Here is a 12503-nt window from a genome sequence, read left to right as displayed (position 1 = left end):
ACTGGTGATGAGTATAAAAAGTTGAGAGAATAGGCCAAAGATATAACAAGTCTTTTTAATGCTTCTTAGAAGTTGATTAGGAGATAGAGATTAGAAAAGAATTTTACCACAACTTTCAGGGCACAGGAGTTTGAGGCTTCTTTTCAGAGGTTTGGGGCCTCAATCAATTTGTTTCTACTTCTCCAGGTAGAAATTTATTCAGCGGAATCTTCTGTGTATCTGAATCTTCTTTGTCTTCTGATTTCTTTTACTACCCCTAGATTGCAGCAATTTCTTGTTTATTAGATAAATCTAACTTATTAGAGAACTAGCAATGAAATGTTTATAGACAATCTGAAAATTGTGTGACTCTTGGTATATTCTGCCTTATTTTTTTTTTGCTCTTCTGCCTCCATTGTTATGAAAGCAGAAAGAGGGTATCAAGAACTGAGGGTTATTATGTTCTACCATTTTTTGCCAATGTTCCCCAATCCCCTCTCTCCTCTTTTCTCTCTTCTTTTCCTTCATTCCTTCTCAGCTTAATCAATAGAGTCACAGATCTAGAATCAAAAAGATTGAGATTCTACACATCAAACACTTATGTGATTCTGGGAAAATTACTTAATATCTCTCTGTCTCAGTTTCTTCACCTTTAAAATGGGGACAATAATAGCACCTACCTTACAGATTGTTTAGGGGATCCAATGAAGTATGGATATAAAGCAATTTATAAATATTTAAATATTAACAAATATGAGCTATTATTATTATAAGTATATAAAGAGACACTGTAAGAAGTAAACCACATTAGGATATAACTGAGGCTATTGATGCACAAAAAAAAGAGGGAAAGAAAAGAGGGAAGTCTAAAAAAAGGCGTGAGGCCATCCAATGTGACAGAATTTCCCTACTCTCTTTATGTTCCCCATGGCTGCTTTTACAATAATGAATGCCTGACTTGTTTAAGGGTGTATGTGTGTGTGTGTGTGTGTGTGTGTGTGTGTGTGTGTGTGTGTGTGTGTGAGAGAGAGAGAGAGAGAGAGAGAGAGAGAGAGAGAGAGAGAGAGACAGAGACAGAGAGACAGAGAGAGAGAGAGAGAGAGAGAGAGAGAGAGACAGAGAGAGAGACAGAGAGAGAGACAGAGAGAGAGACAGAGAGAGAGACAGAGAGAGAGACAGAGAGAGAGACAGAGAGAGGGGTGGGGGGAGAGAATGTATATTTCTTCTGTATTTTAGAGCACTGGAAAAGGCAGTATCTTTTCAGTATTATACACACACACACACACACACACACACACACACACACACACACACACACACCCCTTTTGTTATTTGTGAATGTCTCTGCCTTTGATCTGAAAGTTCCTGGAAACTTTACTGCTATTGAATAACAGGCAAGAGGTAGGAATTCTAAAACAGGGCAACCAATGTTATCTTAGCGACAGTTTCTTCTAGTGCTCAATTGGGATTTGTAGTGCCCCTTTTTGAGTAAAAGCAGCATTGTCCGTTGTGGGCAGTTCCCTCAGGAACAAAGCTCAGATTCCAAAATCTGAATCATTCACTCACATTGACACTATCCAGTCTGTTTACCAAACAGCTGGCTGAATCCCAGCTGATGAGTTACTGCATGGCCCTCAGTAGATGGATTACAGAGTCTTATTGATGATGGAGTAAAAAACCATTGACAGTGTCTGATGAAGAGGGGCATTTTCAGAGGCAGGGAGGACTAGTGGAGCTCTCTGGCCATCTTCCTTAACTAGGGCCTTTTATCGTGAATCAGAATGGACTATATATGTGATATGGATCTAAATGAATCAATTTTTTTAAATGCTAGAAATCATTCAATTTGAATACTGTGTGATCATTGAGATCAAATTTAGTTATTCCTCTATGGAGTGAATTATATGATATGATTTAAAATATATTGTTACTGGGTAATTCAGTGACAGCTTCTCTTTGCTAAAGAGTAAACAGGAAATAAAATATATACCAAAGAAAGAGAAATAGTTTTTTTCCCTGCAAGGAAAAAAAAAAATATATATATATATATATATATATATATATATATATATATATATATATATGTATATAAAATCAAATTCCATTGATCACTAAAAAAGATACAAGGTCAGAATGATCAAAGTCTTTCAGTAAAAAAAAATGTGCAGACAGACCTAATTTCTCTGCTGAGGGATGCATCTAGTATATTAAAAATCCTGTTACCATGGACTATAGTGCTATTTTAAGCACCTGGAGAAAGTAGGAATGTAGGATTTACATATCATTATCTTTAGTGACCAACTTCAATAGTCCTTAAAAAAAAGTAATTATCAGCTGTTTGGGGTTTCCAATTCAATGGTATTTGCAGCTTCTTTGCTTATTACCTGGTCCTTTTTTTTTTTCCCCTGATGACATTAGATGACAGATCTTGAGTTTATAAGCCCCTTGACTCTAGAATTTCAATTTCTCCATGCCATGTTGACTCCCCCAAAGTGAGCAATAAATCCTCAACAACCTTCTCTGAGTTAAGAATAGTATCTGGGTGCTTGAATAGTAAAGTGCTGACACCCCTGTTAATTTTCCCTGTAGCAAAGTGCCTACAGTACTAGGTAAGTTGTTCCCAGAGTAAGCTCTAAATGTGGACAACTGGGTAAAAAATCCCTGAGGCTCTTCCCCAGTAAGCTCAATTTATGCACTGATTGAATATCAGTAAAAAAAAAAAAAATCTAGTTCATCTGAAAATTTTGCATTGGGAGAAAACATGTCTCCATTTAGAAGTTTTGCAGACTTTTCATTCAAAATACCTGGCTTCATATGCTCAAAAATGAGGACGATGTTATTTTAGAAGAATCAGTTTAGACAATGTTAAAGGGGTTGTGGAAGAAGGAAGATATTAATGCATCATTGATGGAACTGTGAATTGGTCCAAACATTCCAGAAAATATTTTGAAATTTTATAGAGTGACAAAAATGGCCATATTCTTTGACCTAGAGTTTCCACTATTAGGCTTATGTCCTAAGATTAATGAGATAATGAAAGGAAGTTCTCATTTATGCCATTTATATCACTTTTGTGGTAGCAAAGAACAGGAACAAAGTAGATGCCCATTTATTGAGGAATGCCTAACCGAAATGTCTGGAAGGAATAGAATGTTACTGTGCTATTAAGAAATAATGAATGTGATGAATAAAGAAAAGCATGAAAAGTCTGATATGGAATAATGCAAAGCAAAGTAAATAAGGCTGGGAAAACAATATACACAATGATTATAACAATGTAAATGGAAAGAACAATAATTTCAAAAGAATTGAAATAGAATACTACAAAATTACAGTGACCAAGCTTAGTTCCAAAGAAGTCATATAAAAAGACACATCCTCCTGCTTATTTGTAGAGATAGAGAGGTAGAGGTGCAGAATACTGCATATCATATTATATTTCTCTAATATGTTGTTTAATTTTTTATGTGCTTCAAGAATGATAATATTTACTTTATCTCCTAGACCTAAGTCCAATACAATCAAAACTTCATGACTCGCTGTTCTCTGTACTCTATAACTTTGTTTGCTTTTCTAATATATACACTGAGTATAAATAAATAAACCACAAGAAAAATTTTAAATTGTATTAATATTATGCTGTACAGCAAATTTTAACAACCCTTGTATAAATACACTGACTAAAATATTATTGGTTGTGTTACATGAATATATGTCATTAAAGAAAAATGGTTTTGCAAAAGAAAACTTTTCTGTGAACCATGTTTAAAATTATCATTATTTTTAAAAAATAAAAAATAAAATTATCATTATTATTTTAGCACTTTTATTTGCAGACTTCCTCCTGGAAAGAAAAGATGAATACACTCTGCTAATTCCATACCCATCATAAGTTTGCTCCAGATCAATGGCTCAATGTGTTACCCAAAAACTTTCATGGGGTAACCATAGTTTAAAGCCTCATTTTGGTTTGGAACTGCACACAGAAAAGAGACTGGAAAATGTGTCTTTTTTTGTTTGTTTTATTTTTATCTCCATATCTTGCTAGGATGGTTCTCCAGACAAATGAGGGTGACATCTACTACTATATGGGATAGGAATGATGATTTGGGAATCGAGGTCAGCCAAGTTTAGTGATCTACATATCTACTTTGATTTTTATTGTGTCAATTATGTTTGAATTCAATGGAAAAAATTTAAAAAGCTAATATCCATTCATATTTACTCTAAATTACGGGCATTCACATCCCAAATGGCTAATCTGAGCTGAAAGGCAAATAAAAAAATGATGATTTTTCTTCACCTCTTTGTCTAGCTATATAAGAATTTCTGATCAGCTGTTTCTCTGTAAATGCGGCTTTTAGTTCAATGGCCATATCTGCACAGTCCTCAGACATCAAACTGATCCCCAACTCTTAGAATTGAAATTTACAATCCCCATCACTAAGATTATCTTGCCTGGCCTCAATCCTACCTTGAATATACCTGCAAAATGATGTAACCAGTCTTGAAAGATCTACTTGGACAAGAGATACCAATGAATTGTTTAAATGCCCATTTTCTAGTTTTAACAGCATATCTTTCTTGGCCACTGGTCCTGCCATCTTGTTCATATTGGTTAATGTTGTTACTATGTTTCTTCTTAACTTTTTTATATTTTTAATTACAAGAGATATTTCTTTGGGAAGAGATGGAAAAGGGATAGAGTGGCAAATGTAACTGATAAACACAAAAGGTTTCAATAAAATTTATTTTAAAAAGAAAAGAAGCCATTGACTATAAAAGCAATATTTTCCTAACCAAATATGAGTCCTGGAAACCTCCAAAATAATTTTTTTGTTTTAGTTGGACAATGTCACAATACAATCTTTATTGACTCCGACTGTGTTCTTGGGTGTCTGCATGCAATTATAATAACAGCAAATATTTATACAGCCTTTTAAAGGTTGTAAAGGTCTTTATATTTATTTTCTCCTTTGAGGGTCTATTACCCAGATAGAAGTTTATATCCAGTAATAACAACTTCTGCTTTAAAGTTTAAGAAGCACTTTTCTTACAAAAATCCTTTGAAATAAATAGTATTCTCATTTTATGGGTGAAGAAACCATGATTCATAGAAAAGAGGTGTCGTATTTGGGGTTCAAATTCCGGTCTCCCAGATTCAAGGTTCAACCTTCTTTCCAGCACTTCATATATCCAGCTCTTTCTGACTATCCAAGTTTTAGGAACTTTTATGAACAATTACTCACATATACTTATAAGACATTATTATTCAATTGTGTTCAACTCTTTATTTATGATCCCTTTTGATTTTCTTGGCAAAGAAAGATACTGGAGTACTTTGCCATTTCCTTCTCCAGATCATTTTACAAATGAGGAAACTGAAGCAAACAGGGTTAGTGACTTGCCCAGGGTCATAGAGTAAATAAGTGTCTGAGCCTAGATTTGAACTCAGAAAGATGAATCTTCTCGACTTCAGGCCCAACACTCTAATCACTGTGTGCCACTTTAGCTGCACCTTGTGAAACAAAATTGTGCAATGTAAATGAAGCACAAAAAGTCACTGTAGAGTCCGGGGTGGGGACCACGCAGAGGAGAGGGTAAGTTCAGTTTCCCCTCTCAATCAGGACTGTGCAGAGTCATAGGTTGTATCTTCTGGACCATCTAGGAATCAAGACTTTCGGCTTTAATCTCCCCACCCTTTCCTGATTCTTGTAGGTTAAAACCTTGTTTAAATTTATAGATTAAAAGAAGTCTCTAATGCTGGGTTATCCATGTTTAGTATTATTCTTCTAGGAAATTCAATTTTTAAGGGAAACTGTGACTGGATAGCCTTTAAGGAGGTCTTTTAATTTCTTCCACCATAACTGAAAGGTCCTAGTATAGACTATAAAATACAAAATCTCTCAATGTCATCTCTCAGTCACATTCAGATCTCCCATATCAACTGCCTCAGTTTCCTAATCTATTGAAAATGAGTAGGCTGGATTTGATGGCACCAGTTTTCTTATCAATAAGATACAAATAATAAGATTTGTATTAGTAAATTGTTTTGTAAATTATTATATTATATCTCACAAGGTTATTGGGGAACATTTGAGATACTAGGTATAAAGTACTTTGTAAATCTTAGAACTGAATAAAAATGTGAGTTTGTTTTTAACTAGTACCTTTCATTAACTGGGCTCCTTTTTTAGAAGCCCCAAAAATGCCTTTAAAAAGGATTGCATTAATGCTCATGGTATTAAAAGGTTATTTTTTAATATCTTTAATCACTTGTATATAATTCTATCAGTGGAACATCAAGAAAGATTTAGCTCATCCTGTAATAGTGACAGGGGCTTCATTTTTAAGCATTAGTCTCAAATCTGTTTAAATTGGAACCTGTTCTGAGTTCCTGTCAAGATCTAATTGCAGAATCATTATCCCACCTTCCTCCCATATCATGGTGATTGTTGGTCTGTAACTGAAAAGGATTAGAATTGCTAACCCTGTTCAACAGGCAAAGTATACTTTAGTGCTCTCTCACCTCTTCCTTTCCATCTTCCCTTCTTATCCATGGTGTCTTAACCAGGTGCTTGTCACTGTGGCATCTCACCTGAGCTTGCCCTCTTTGGCATTTTCCCAAAGGAAAGACAATGTAATATATTTAGAAAAAGCACTTAAAGTCAAGGCCTAGCTCTAGTACTTTCTAGCCTTCTCATTCATCACAACCTCTCCAAGACTCAAATTATTTAAAATTATAAAATGGGGGCGACCATTCAATAATAAATTCAATTCTACAAGTATTTATTGTGTATAAACAATAGGATATTAGCTAGTATAGTATCTAGCACAAAATAAGCACTTAATAAATGAGTGCTCTCTTTCTCTCTCCTTTATCTTTCTCTTCTCTCTCTTATTCCTGTTTATTATGTTTAGATACTAGAAATGCAAAGAAAAATGATTTCTTCCTATAAGATGGGGGCAGGGCCAGGGAAGACATGTACACAAATGAGTATCATGTAAGACAGAATAGGATAAGGGCAAAAGGGGATGAGCTGGGACGAAGACCAAAAAAAAAAAAGTAGGAGAATATCACTTTCACCTAAGTACTCATGGAACCTTCTTTAAAGAGATGGCACCAGAATTGGAACTTGGAAAGGAAAAGAAGGATTTTAAGAGATAAAGATGTTATGAGAGTGTTCTTGCCATGGGCCTGCACATGCCTGGAAGTGAAAGAAAGCATGATGAGATCTGCTAATTATCAATTATTTTTTTTTTGCTAGAAAGCAGGGCAGATGAAGAGGAATTGAGCAAGGTAAGGCTAAAAAGATAATTTGGAAAGTCTAAAACACTGGCCTAAGGAGTTTGTATTTTTTCCCAGAGGTAGTAGGGAATCAAGACAACTGGATGGCCCAATGGATAGAGCACTGGGCTTGCAATCAAGAAGACTCGTCTTCATGAATTCAAACATAACCTCAGACACATAGTATGTGTGTGATCCTGGACAAATCACTTACTGCTATTTGTCTCAGTTTCCTCATCTGTAAAGTGATCTTGAGAAAGAAATGGCAAATCACTCCAGTATTTTTGTCAAGAGAATCTGACATGGAGTCATGACCGAAATGATTGAATAACAATAATGATTCTAGACAAGTCATTTGATCTTTGCCTCAGTTTCCTTATCTTCAAAATGAGGATAATAATAGCACTTATCTCCCAGGATAGTTGTGAGAACAAAATGAGATAATATTTGTAATATGGTGCTCTGCAAGTATCAAAATACTATTTATAAATAACAGCTACTATTAAGAAATAATTATTAGAAATAATAAATCTGAAAAATTCAGAGAAACATGGGAAGATATGCATAAACTAATTCAGAGTGAAGTAGGAACAGAGAACTATGTATTTAATGACTACAAAAGGGAAAACAAAAACTATACCAAAAGGCAGCCACAATTTTATTAAATGGAATGATTCATCTTGATTCCAGATGGTCTTTTGCTCAAGGCCTCTCCTTCCACTTGAAATATTTTCTCCTCTCTTTCTTAATTTTACCCATCCTTTAATTCACAGCTCAAATTTCATCTCCTCCAGAAAACTTTAACCAACCATCTTCTCTCTCTTCAAAAACTCATGTGGCATTTCAAAGAATCTCAAAATTGGAAAAGACCTCAGGAGGTGTTTAAGGTCAATCTAAACTTCAGTAGGAGTATTCCCTATAACACCCCTGACAAGTAGTCACTTAGTATGTTTGAAGAGATGTGGGTGGGGTGGGAAAAAGAACCCAACACTTCCAGTCACTTTTACTTTGGGAGATTAGAAAGTGAGTTGAAATCTGATTCTACAAATTTCCCCCAATGCTATTTTTTCTGCCTTCTGGGGCCAAACCAAACTTGTCTAATTTTTTCATTCACATGATAATTTTAATTTCTTGAATACAACTAACAAAACTTATTGAGTATTCTCTTCTCTAGAATAAACATATCTAGTTCCTCAAAGGATCCTCATATAACATTGTTTCCAATCTTTCCCCATGCTGGTCACCTTGACCAGTATATTATCAATATGCATATCAGTATATATACTGGTATATTGACACTTGTCTGCTTAGAAACTTAATGAATTCAGTGTTCAATACATTTTGATGATTAAAAAAAAATGCTTGGCACTTGGTTGTTGTTTTGGTTGGATGTGAGGGTGATCTGGTGACTGCCCAGCCCCCCACTGCTGCTGCTATGGCCCTCCCTGTGGGCAGCTCCTCTCAGGTAAAGGCAGGGGTTTATAAGACTATTAGGTTGGAGTCCATGATGCTGAGGTGGTACACTGCAAAGTGCAGTGTTCCTGCAGAATGATGTGGCTACAGCATATAGTCTCCTAGCTTCCAAAACAGAAGGGGCACTGAGAAGCTGGCATGCTCAACAGGAGGAGAAGCAGCAGGGGCAGGAGAAGCAGTGGTGGTACAAAGAGTAGCGGCAGGCACCCAGCTGGAGGCTGCCATGGTGGGAGACCCAGGACTACTGGCAACCCCAGGCCCTGGACTGTGGCCAAAGTTTCTGTGTGCAGAGGGAGTGGGACCATAGCTGTTGCTTCCACATCCAGACACCCCCCTCCTCATCCACAAGGAAGCTTGGGTTGTGTGTGATGGGAGGAGATATAAAAGTTGTGGTTCCTCTCAGAAAGTGATTTGGGTCAAAAAGGGCTAGCTTGTTTCTCTGCAGCTGGAAGCCCTACTTGCCACTTTGGGGAATTGGGTGGGAAAGAATGGTTAGGTTGCAGACTAGAGATGCACTTCTTATAGGAAAAATTCATTTGGTACTTGTCATTTTTGTCACTCATTGTGCCTTCTGGAACCAATTAATGACAAGTATCAAGTATTATATTATCATCTTATTATATAATCTCATATTATGTTTTTTTATACACATTCATAAGATAAACAGCTAGATGGCACAAAGAATAGAGGCCTGGAGTCAGGAAGATTTCTCTTCTCAAATTCAAATCTGGTCTTGGTCACTTACCAGCTGTGTGACCCTGGGCAAGTTACTTAACCCTGTTTGCCTCAGTTTCCTCATCTTTAAAATGAGGTAGAAAAGAAAATGGCAAACTATTCTGGTGTCTCTACCAAAACCCCTCCACTCCAAAAAGTGGCCATGAAAAATCAAACATGACTGAAAAGATTAAATAATGAATGTATACACACACACACACACACACACACACACACACACACACACACACATATATATATACCCTATTTGGGTTTTCTTGGCAAAGACACTGGAGTGGTTGGCCATTTTTTTCTCTAGCTCATTTGATAGATGAGGTATAGGAATTCAATGAATGTCTATCAATTCATTTTGATATTGCCAACTTCTTCCTTTGGTTTCTGTAGAAGAATATTGCATGGAGGAATGAACAGGAGAGGCATAGGAAAAAATTAAGCTTAAGGAGAAGGAATTTTGGAGAATTTAAGATTTCTGCTAATAAAAACTAGAGAGTTAATTAATGGAAGAGGACTTGGAAGGACTTTAGTAGCAAAAGAAAGGTATGACTAGAGCTGAATAAAGAAAAACACTCAAGCTGAAGTCGGAAAAAGATTCTGAGCAAGAGAAAAATGTAAGCAATCTACTGTGTTAATAGAATAAAAGGGGGAATTTTAATTTGGGGAAAAACAGCAGTAGAGACAAATGGAGGAAAATATATACCTAAGTCTCATAATTTTAAATGTTAATGGATTAAATAACCTAGTGAAATTTTTTGAGGTTGGGAAGGGGGAAAAAACTGTTATGGGAGCAACCTGCTAATGGCTACTGAGGATCTAATTCTGTTCATCAGCAGAATAGATCCTTTGATGTGAGAGGATGATAACAATACAAGAAGATTGAGAGGCAGTTGCATTCTTTGACATTTCTCCTCTCCCCTTTTGCCTCCAATTTATTTCAATCCTAACTCACAAGCAACATCTGCGTCAGAAAAGGCTGATTTGCAATTCCTTCAAGTATGTTATGATTCATAGCTGTGGAGGTTTCAGAGAACCAACCTGCCCCTTCACACTTAGGCATGGTCCTTATCAATTCCCTGTTTTTTGTTTTATGGAAATATTATTATTTTTCCCCCTAATAGCATGGTCAGTAAGTTTGTCCAATATTATGAAGTGGCTGTTATTTGAGTCTGCATGTGGAAGAATGCAAACAGCACTATCAAAGTCTTTTCTGTCCTATTTCTCTGGGTGGTTGCAGAGTGAGACACTATAACAGCTGTTGAATCTTATGAAATGTAATTTGCTGTAACATCATAATAGTCCATCATGGAGGCAAACTTTCTGACAGAGAAGTAGGATTGTAGTCAGAGTAGGCATTTTTCATAAGTCCCTCATCTCTTGCCTTAGCCCTTTGAAGTGCTGGCCCATTTTAATTACCCTGACTGAAAAAGTCTTACTGGATTTCTTCTCCCTTTCCTTCCCTGCAAGTTTCTTAAGGAACTCTTCTGGGAGGATCCTACTTATAAACAGCTCTTGATTGCTGTTGCTTCTTTGTTTCTTATACCCCTTGTTAGGCACCATTTGTTACAGGAGCAACCGGCTAGTGGCTGGTGGGGATCTAATTTTGCCCAGCAAAATAGATCCCTTCATGTGAAAGGATAATGATACAAGGCAACTGAGAGACAGTTGCATTCTCTGACCTCATTCCTCTTCCCTCTTGCCTCCAATTTATTTCATTCCCAATTTAGAAGCAATATCTGTTGTCAATAAAAGCTGATTTGCAATTCCTTCAACTGTACTATGATTCACAGTTGTAGGGGCTTTTGGAAAATGGACAGCCTCTTAATGGTACAGTCCCCATTAACCCTTTACAAGCTTTCTGCATTTTGTACTTAGGTGTCATCCTTAACAAGGAACCCCAAAAGTTGGGGCCCCAGACCAGTGTCTCAAAAGAATTTGCAGTCTTGGTCACATCTCCTAGGTAAGGGGAAAAGTTTTATTGTAATAGTAATTGTAATGCCATTACAAAGTGGGCTTGAATTCCAAAAAAGAAATTAGCAGTGAAACAGAAGCAAGGAGAGACATTTATCCAGCTTTTATCATTGATATGCTAATTATATGCCTCGTAGGTAGGAAGGAATTTGATTCTCATTGAACAGATTATTACTGACCAGATTATCAATCAGCAATGATTTGAGGAGTGAGAGTTTCCTGAGTTCAGAAGCTATCTGACTAAGGAGTGGTCAGAATCAGAGTTTCTGAGTGTGCGAATTTCCTGAGGCAAAAAATCTATAATCACTGACTTATTACCAGAACAGAAGCCCTCCTAAAATCAGGGGACCACAAAATCATATTACATCAGAATGAAAACTAAAGTGACAGATAAGCAAACAAAATCTGTTGCTTACACACACACACAAAAAAAAAAAAAAAAAAAGAATTCAGAAAAATAAAAATGAGGCACTGACAAAAAATCAGAAAAAAGAGGAGCTTGAGGGCCCAAGACAAGTAAAGAAAACAACTAAGTAACAAATAACAAGGACATGGGAAAGGTAGTCAAAGTTCTTTTTTAAAAATTTATTTATTTTTACATTGCTTTATGAATCATATGGGGAAAGAAAAATCAGAGCAAAAGAGAAAAACCATGGGAGAGATTTTAAAACATAGAAAAAAAAAAAAGAGATGAACATAGCATAATGTTGATTTACTTTCAAATCCATAGTTCTTTTTCTGGATGCAGATGGCATTTTCTGTCCAAAGTCTATTGGGATTGCTTTGGATCCCAAGTCCTTCACAGTTGATCATTGCACATTCTTACTATTATTGTGTACAATGTATTCCTGTTTCTGCTTGCTTCACTCAGAATCAATTTGTGTAAATCTTTCCAGTCTTTCTAAAATCACCTTGTTCTTCATTTTTATATTCCTTTATCTTCATATGCCACAGCTTATTCAATTGATGGGCATCTACACATTTTCCAAATTTTCCACCACAAAAAGAATTACTACAAACATTTTGCATATGTGGGTCCTTTTCTCTCATGATTTCCTTGAGA

General features: G+C 36.0%; 1 long non-coding RNA gene across 2 annotated transcripts in view; it reads left to right on the top strand.

Annotated features, from left to right (window-relative positions):
• Positions 1-12503, top strand: part of LOC141547900 (uncharacterized) — a 139326-nt gene that overhangs the window by 54010 nt on the left and 72813 nt on the right. The window lies entirely within an intron of this gene.

Source organism: Sminthopsis crassicaudata, chromosome 1 (assembly GCF_048593235.1).
Source record: "Sminthopsis crassicaudata isolate SCR6 chromosome 1, ASM4859323v1, whole genome shotgun sequence".
NCBI classification, from domain to species: domain Eukaryota; kingdom Metazoa; phylum Chordata; class Mammalia; order Dasyuromorphia; family Dasyuridae; genus Sminthopsis; species Sminthopsis crassicaudata.
The sequence above is the reverse complement of the archived record's forward strand: the minus strand, read 5'-3'. Positions and strand labels throughout refer to the sequence as shown.